Genomic DNA, 8,703 nt, shown 5'->3' with positions numbered 1-8,703 from the left:
GTGGTAGCATAAACCACCTCTATTCTCTGGAGAATATTTTGACTTTTGGAAAATCCGCATGAAAGCACATTTAGAAGCACAAGGAGATGGTATATGGGAAACCGTTGAAAATGGTCCGTATAATCCTATTTGTATGGTCAATGGTGTTGGCACTCCGAAGGTTAAAAGTTCATATGATGAAGACGATAAGAAAATAGTACTTAATGAAAAGAAAGCTATCAATATTCTTCAAAGTGCATTAAGTATGGATGAGTTCTTCCATATATCTCAATGTAAATTGACAAAAGAAATATGGGACACTTTGATGGAGACTGACAAAGGAACCGCTAAAGTAAAAAGATCCAGATTAAACACATTGAGTCAAGAATATGAAATGTTCAGAATGCAGCCCAGAGAATCCATTGTTGCATTGCAGAAAAGATTTGTTCACTTGACGAATCATTTAATTGCTCTCGGAAAAACCTTTGCAAATGATGATCTCAACCTTAAAGTGCTAAGATCCTTGACTAGAGAATGACAACCAAAAGTAACAGCCATATCAGAGAAGAAAAGTCTTTCTACTATGACGTCCGCATCATTATTCGGAAAACTCCAAGAACATGAACTTGAACTTTGAAGACTTGAAATGCATGAAATTCAAGAGAAGAAATCAAAAGGAATTTCTTTGAAGGTAGATTCAAAGGAAGATAAAGATGAGGGCGCACCGGAGGAAGATGAAAATTTCATGCTCCTTGTTAAAAGGCTTGGTAAGTTTTTTGGTAAAAATGACAAATCCTTTTATGCAAAAATAAATAAACATTTCAGGAAAAGGGAGGCTTCCACATCTATGCACGACGTCACATGCTATGAATGTGGAAAGCAAGGTCATATAAAGCCGGATTGTCCGAAACTCTCCAAGAAAGTTGGATTTAAAGGCAATAAGGAATTCAAGAATAAAAAGGCGTATATTGCATGGGAAGATAATGAGATAAGTTCTTCATCCGGATCGGAAAGAGACGAATGTGAAAATTTAGCATTAATGGCTTCACACCATTTTGACAGTGAAGAATATGAGGTTAGTAGTGATTTTTATATTAATGATAGTGATGCACAAGGTGCTATAAATGAACTTCTAAAAGAATGCAAAATTTTGTATAAAACAATATCATCTCAAAAGAAAATAATTTCATCTCTAGAAGAAAAAGTCGTGACAATTGAAAAAGATGTCGATGATGAAAAACAAAAGATTATTAGTGAAAAAAAGAATTTTGTATGTAAAAATTATGACTCACATTATTTCTAAATTTTCCAATTAAAAAGGGTTCTTGAAAGGTATTAGAAAGGACAAATTGGGTTGGAAGGTGTCCTTAGCCAACAAAGATATTCCAATGACAAAAGTGGACTTGGTTATTCAAAGTTTTCCAAACCAAGTTCTAGTAAAACTATATTTGTTAAAGCTAATGACCAACCAACTAAAAAGAAAGTGAACAAGCCAAAAGATGTTCATCACTATCCTAAAAGAAAAATATTTTATAAAAAGAAACCTTATGTTCCAAGATATAGAACCAATTTTGAACCTACTTGTTTTTATTGCGGAATAATTGGCTATACACCTAATGCATGCTATGTTAGAAATTTTAGCATAGCAAGTGGGCATTACGTGTGGGTAAAGAAAGGAACTAATTATGAAGGATCCAAAGAAATTTGGATACCTAACAAAACTTTCTTTGTTTTGCAGGTATGCTTGAAAACCACATCAAATCTTTGGTATCTTGATAGTAGTTGTTCCAAGCATATGACGGGAGATATTAATAAATTTTCAAATCTAGCATTAAAGGACAAGGGTTATGTCACTTATGGTGATAACAATAAAGGGAGAATTATTGGTATAGGAAAAGTTGGAGCACCACCTTTCACATCCATTGAAGATGTTCCTTATGTCGAATGACTAAAGCACAATCTTCTAAGTATTAGCCAACTTTGTGACAAAGGCTTCAAAATCAAGTTCACCAAGGATGAGTGCTTGATTGTAGATGAAGTCACACATGAGGTAAAACTCAAAGGTATGAGATTTAATAATATATTTATGATTTCCCTTGATGATTTGTGTTTGAAATTTAAAATGTCTTATGGTGAACAATAATGAGTCATGGCTTTGGCATAAAAGATTCGCTCATATTCATATGGAACATTTGAATAAACTAATAAAGCATGATCTTGTTATTAGATTGACTAATATAAAGTTTGTTAAAGATAGATTATGTGATGCATGTCAAAAGGGAAAACAAACCAAATCAACTTTCACATTAAAGAATATGGTGTCCACTACAAGGCCACTACAATTGTTGCATATGAACTTATTTGGTCCATCAAGAACAAGAAGCTTCAGAGGTAATGCATATGCTTTAGTTATTGTTGATGATTCCTCTAGATACACTTGGAAATTCTTCTTAGTGCATAAAAGTGATGCATTCAAGGCGTTCAAGAAATATGCAAAGTAAACTCAAAATGAGAAATCTCTAACTATTGCCTCCATAAGAAGCAACCATGGTGGAGAATTCCAAAATGCCTCCTTCGAAGAGTTTTGCGAAGAACATAAAATATTTCATAATTTCTCAGAACCAAGGACTCCTAAACAAAATGGAGTAGTGGAGAGAAATAATAGGTCACTTGTGGAAATTGCAAGAATAATGCTTAGTGACTCAAATCTTCCAAAGTATTTTTGGGCGGATGCGGTGAGCACGACATGCTATGTAAGTAATAGAATTATTACAAGAACTATCTTGAAAAAGACCCCTTATAAACTCTTCAAATGAAGGATACCAAACATATCTTACTTTCATATATTTGGATGCAAATGCTTTATCCTCAACAATGACAAAGACAATCTAGGTAAGTTCGACAAGAAGTCCGACGGAGGTATATTTCTTGGATATTCTCTCACTAGTAAAGCTTATAGAATATATAATAAAAGAACTTTAACAATTGAAGAATCTACGAATGTCACCTTTGATGAAACTAACCCCTCTAAGGAGGATGTTATTTTGTGTGATGATGATGATAATGTAGATGTTCCTCAAGAAGATACTTTCAAAGGCATCAATGATAATCAAATGGAACATCATGAAGAACCAATTCAACAAGAGTCAAATGCGAATGATCTACCTAAAGAATGGAGAAGTCATAGAGATCACCCAATTGATAAAGTCACTAGTGATATTAGTCAAGGCGTTGCAACAAGATTAAATCTCAAAGATGCATGCTTGAATATGGCATTTGTTTCACAAATTGAACCTTCAAAAGTTGATGAAGCCTTAGGAGATGACCAATGGATAGTTGCTATTCAAGAAGAGTTAAACCAATTCGAAAGGAATCAAGTTTGGGAACTTGTTCCTAGGCCAAGTGGTAAACACATAATTGGTATCAGATGGGTGTTTAAGAACAAGCTTGATGAGAATGGTATAATTGTTCTAAACAAAGAAAGGTTGGTGGCCCAAGGATATAATCAAGAGGGAGGTATTGATTTTGAAGAAACATTCGCTCTGATTGCAAGGTTAGAAGTTATCCGTTTATTACTTGCTTATTGATCGGGAAAATAACAAGTGTACTATTTTGCCAATGTAGTAATAATATAGATGTTTCCCAGATATCGATCTCGAGGACTGCGCAGCAATACGAGTTTAAATTATGATTCAATTGAATAAAACAAATAATTTAGGGTTTGTAAAAAGTCACTGTCTATGGGAATGAGAAAAGAAAGCAGATTAAATCATTTTCATAATTTATAATAATATGCCAAGGACGGTGTATGAATATCTCCTGTAATGATCTTGAATATATGTCTCCTTAAACAGTTCAAAATTTGCAATTACCGGATCTTAAAATTATTTCCTCCTAAGACCTCAGAGGGAAACCTTTGGTCATTCATTCTTATCTCTAAGTCCTTAGGCGATTACAATGAAACCAAGCTTTATGAAATAACAAGATATAATCGGTAACCATAGGGTATCTCTAGCCCTAGGTGATATCTACTATAGTTTCACTGTACAAAAACCTTAACAATTGCAATCCCGCAAATAATTAACCATATAACAATCCTTATTTTTCTGGTAAAGAAAGCATTAAGAACATTGCACAATGAAATTGACAAACAAACACATATATTAAGGAAATTATCAATTCAGAGTCATTACACGATCAATTCAGGGACACCCCCCTGGAATTTGGGGGTTTAGCCACTTATATTATTCAAATAAGATACAATATAAAATCTAGACATTACAAGAATAAGGGAATCCCATTGATCTTCAATCGCATCCGCTCTTGAAGGACCTCCGTTCTCCGCAGCTCTTGATCGCTTCAATCTTAATCGTACCAACTCTATATTGTGTAAAAGTCCCGTTATCCCTCTCCAAAAATCCCCTAAATAGTTCTTGATCAAATATTTGGTGTAGAAAATGTCCACAATGCCCTCCGGGATCAACAGTGCTAAAACACAGAAAAAATAGAAAATGAGGTGTCCAAGCCAACACCAGCTGTGTCAGGCAACACGACCAGCCGTGTTGGCTGGCTGGTTCACTGCTCAAACACGCCCCTTCCAGGGTGGCTGACACGGGCCGTGTCAGCTGACACGGGCACCCATGTCAGCTCCCTGTTTTTGCCCATGGCTCCGCCCGTGTCAGCTGACACGGGCACCCATGTCAGATCCCTGTTTTTGCCCATGACTCCTCTTCTCCTGACACGGGCCGTGTTGGGAAACACGGGTGGCTGTGTCAGGGCTACTGTACCGTCAAATTTCTTCTTCCGACGAGCTCGGAACGTCCGATTCCCTTGGCGAGTCCTTGGGTATTCTTGCTTATATCTGAAACCAATAAAACTACCACAAGGAGACATAAAATGGAGTATAATGATGCAAACCAAAGCTAATAAGCAAACTGAAATAGAAATGCAAACATCTAATTTACTAAACAAAATAACATAACATGTAGAATAATGTGTTACCGACTTCGTGAAATTGTGTCGAATGAGTGTCAGAAAATAAGTAGAATTGGAGACCGATCACTTATGCATGTTCATTAAGCTTCCAGATATACCAAATGGATGTCAAGAGAGATTTTTGAATGGATACATCAATGAAGAAGTCTATATCAAACAACCCCCGGGCTTTGAAGACTTCAAGAATCCTTCACATGTATTCAAGTTGAGGAAAGCTCTTTATGGCCTAAAGCAAGCACCAAGAGTATGGTATGATTGTCTCAGCAACTTTCTCTGTGAAAAGGGATTTGAAAAAGGTAAAGTTGACAAGACCTTGTTTATTAAGAAAATAAAAGGTAATACTTTATTTGTTCAAGTCTACGTTGACGACATCATATTCGGCTCAACAAACAAAGAAATGTGTGAAGAATTTTCATCAATGATATGAGTAGAATTCAAAATGTCCATGATGGGTAAGATGAACTATTTTCTCGGACTCCAAATTAAGAAACTAAAGGATGGCATCTTTATCAACCAATCCAAGTATCACAAAGAATTATTGAAGAGATTCGACATGGATAACTGCAAGGCTATGTTTACTCCAGTGGGATCCAGAACTTATGTTGATCAAGATGAATCGGGTATCTCAATTCATATCACAAAGTATCGAGGTATGATTGGCTCATTGTTGTGTTTGACGGCAAGCCGTCCTGACATAATGCTTAGTGTTTGTCTATGTGCTCACTTTCAACCAAATCCAAAAGAATCGCATCTCATCACCGTTAAAAGGATCATGAAGTATCTCAAAGGGACAAAAAACATTGGATTATTGTATCTTAAAGGTAGTATTTGAAATTTAGTTGGTTATTATGATGCTGATTATGCAGGAAGTAAAACTGATAGAAAGAGCACTAGTGGTACATGTCACATTCTTGGAAATGCATTAGTATCGTGGGCTAACCATAAACAAGCATGTGTTGCTCTCAGCACTACCAAAGTAGAATACATAGCATCAGGTAGTTGTTGTGCTCAAATACTTTGGCTTAAGCAACAACTTCGTGACTACAGACTCGATCTTGGATGCATTCCTCTACGGTGTGACAACACAAGTGCGATAAATATTACTAAGAATCCGGTCATGCAATCAAGAACCAAACATATTGACATTCGACATCATTTTCTTCATGATCACATGATTCAATTAGATGTCGAAGTCACATTTATGGATACTCATAATCAACTCGCCGACATTTTCACAAAACCGTTGGCACGAGAACCATTCTACAAAATTCGAAGAGAATTGGGAATCTTGGATAAAAAAGACGAATGATGAATGGTACACGTATCTATATGCTTAATTTTACATTTTTTATGTATGATATTATGTTATAATATGAGAATATATGAAATTATATGATCATATGATGCCTAAACTTGTTATCTATGTGTTATGTGCTCTTACATGTGTTTATGTGTGTTTAAATTCATGTGCCATAACTTCTGTCTTTTGTATTTGGCAAAAAATTTAAGCGGAAATAGATTACCCTAATCCAAGAAATCGATTTCCTGAATTTTTTTTTAATTCTTTTCGCTTCTGGAATTGCTGTTTAATAAGCGGAAATCGATTCCCCATCCTGGAGAAATCGATTTCCTGCACAATATTTCCTTTTTTTATATATATTCGTTCAACTTCCTCCTTTTCTTTTAAAAATTGCTTAAAATTCTTTTACACTTTAGTCAACATTCTTTTATCTCTCTCATCTTCAACCCTTCCATCTATCCACCTTGGAAATCATTCTCTTTCAATCCTATCCTTTATTACCCACTCATATCCCTTCACTTACCAACACAATCTTCTTAAAAAACTCATTATCTCTACTTTTAATACTCTCTCACCTAAAAACTAAACAAGCTTATTCAAAATCTCTTCTGTAAAAGCTCTCCCAAAAGCACTACGAAAATCACCCTACAAACCTCAACCTGCTCTTAGCTCCATCCATGGCTCCTCCGAAAACTTCCAAAGGAAAAGGAAAGATTGGTGAAGGTTCAAATTCTCCGGACTCCGACCTAGAGCAATTTTAACCATCCTTGAAGCAGAGAAGAATGATGACGAGTTTCAGACAATGCAATGTACTCCTTCCGAAGTTTGGTAATATTGGCACTTTTCCCTCTTCTAGCTTTCAATTTCCAACAATACTACATTATCAAGGGGTTGTTGATTTTGTATCGAATTCAGGACTGTTTTATCAAGATTTGGTTAGGGAATTTTATGCTCACTTTACTATTCTTCCGGGTTGTGCATTTAATACTACTATTAGAGGTATTGAGATTGCTATGTCCTTGGAAGATGTTGGTGCTTGTCTTGGTGTACCATCTGAAGGCGAAAGGATTTCGCATGGATTTACTCCCGACACCGAGGGTTGGGAAAATTTCAACAACTTAAGGTTTTACTTCAATTTGAGAAGGATCTCTGAACAAGAATTCTATGCTTGTCATGCTCACTCAAATTCAACAAAACTTTTTTTATCAAGCAAGAATCTGTCAGTAAGTGACCACATGTTTCACCACTTCCTCGCTTATGTGCTTGTTCCCAAAGGAAACAATTATGAAAAAATTGGAAATACGGAAATGCAACTCATGTTTTCTATACAGAGAAATATGAAGATTAATTGGGCATATGTGATACTTCTACATATGGAATATTCGAGAAGTTTAACAAGTGGTTTTCCCTATGCGAGAGCCATTACAAAACTCTTCGTATCATGTGGGATTGAGTTGCGTCGGGAACCCTCTAAAAAATGGGAAGGACAAGTATGATATCTAGCAATACTTGCCTAAAAAATATGGGAATTTTCAAGGATGTTGATGGTCTCTACAAACACACGGACGCGGAAAATGTCTATGCACCTCCTCCCACTCCAGTAGGTGGATACACACTTGAGCTCATATATAACAAGCTTCATGAGATGGACATCATTCATTCTTCCAAGCTTCGAACCATACGCTTTAATATAAATTTCCTCAAACAAAAACGTCATCATAATGAGGGTGTCGAAGAGGAAGAGGAAGACGGGGATGAAGAAAATGAAGAGATGGAAGATAGTGACTAGAGTTTTCTTTTTTTGTTTCTTAGTATTTTGTCTCTTAATGTTCTAAAATTTCATTGTTGCTTTGTTTCCATGTATGGTTTCATTTTAAGTTGTAGTATTCTTTTATGAACAATGTTTGTCTTAAGTATATTTCCTTTGTTGGTTAATGTTTTGCTATGTCCATGCCTATTTGCTTATCTTTTATAACCTTTTCCCATCCTTTTTGTTAATGACAAAGGGGGAGAAGATATTATGATTTCTTTGTATGCATTTCTCTAACAATGTCTGCAGCAAGCTTTAAAAATTATACAACTCTCATGGATGGATGAATCAAGGGGGAGTTATCATTTTTAGGGGGAGCATTGTGCATAAAGCATAAATAGTTTGTCATCATAAAAAAGGGGGAGATTGTGAAGTCAAGTCACTCCGTCCAATATGTTTTGATGAAGACAAAGTGCAATTCAAATGATCATGTTAAAAGTATGGAAAAAGCTTCAAGTGCATTTAATCAAATCAAGTTCCAAGCAATGTGTGAATGCTAGCATCAAAGAATTGAAGATTCTTTGAAGACTAGCATCGATCTTAAGTTTTTAAGGTACAAGCATGCAATATATATTGATAACTTAGTACTCAAAATTAATCCAAACATTCATTACATGCA

The sequence above is a fragment of the Lathyrus oleraceus genome, chromosome 5 (assembly GCF_024323335.1).
Source record: "Lathyrus oleraceus cultivar Zhongwan6 chromosome 5, CAAS_Psat_ZW6_1.0, whole genome shotgun sequence".
In the NCBI taxonomy this organism is placed as follows: Eukaryota; Viridiplantae; Streptophyta; class Magnoliopsida; order Fabales; family Fabaceae; genus Lathyrus; species Lathyrus oleraceus.
This window is presented reverse-complemented; position numbering follows the sequence as displayed.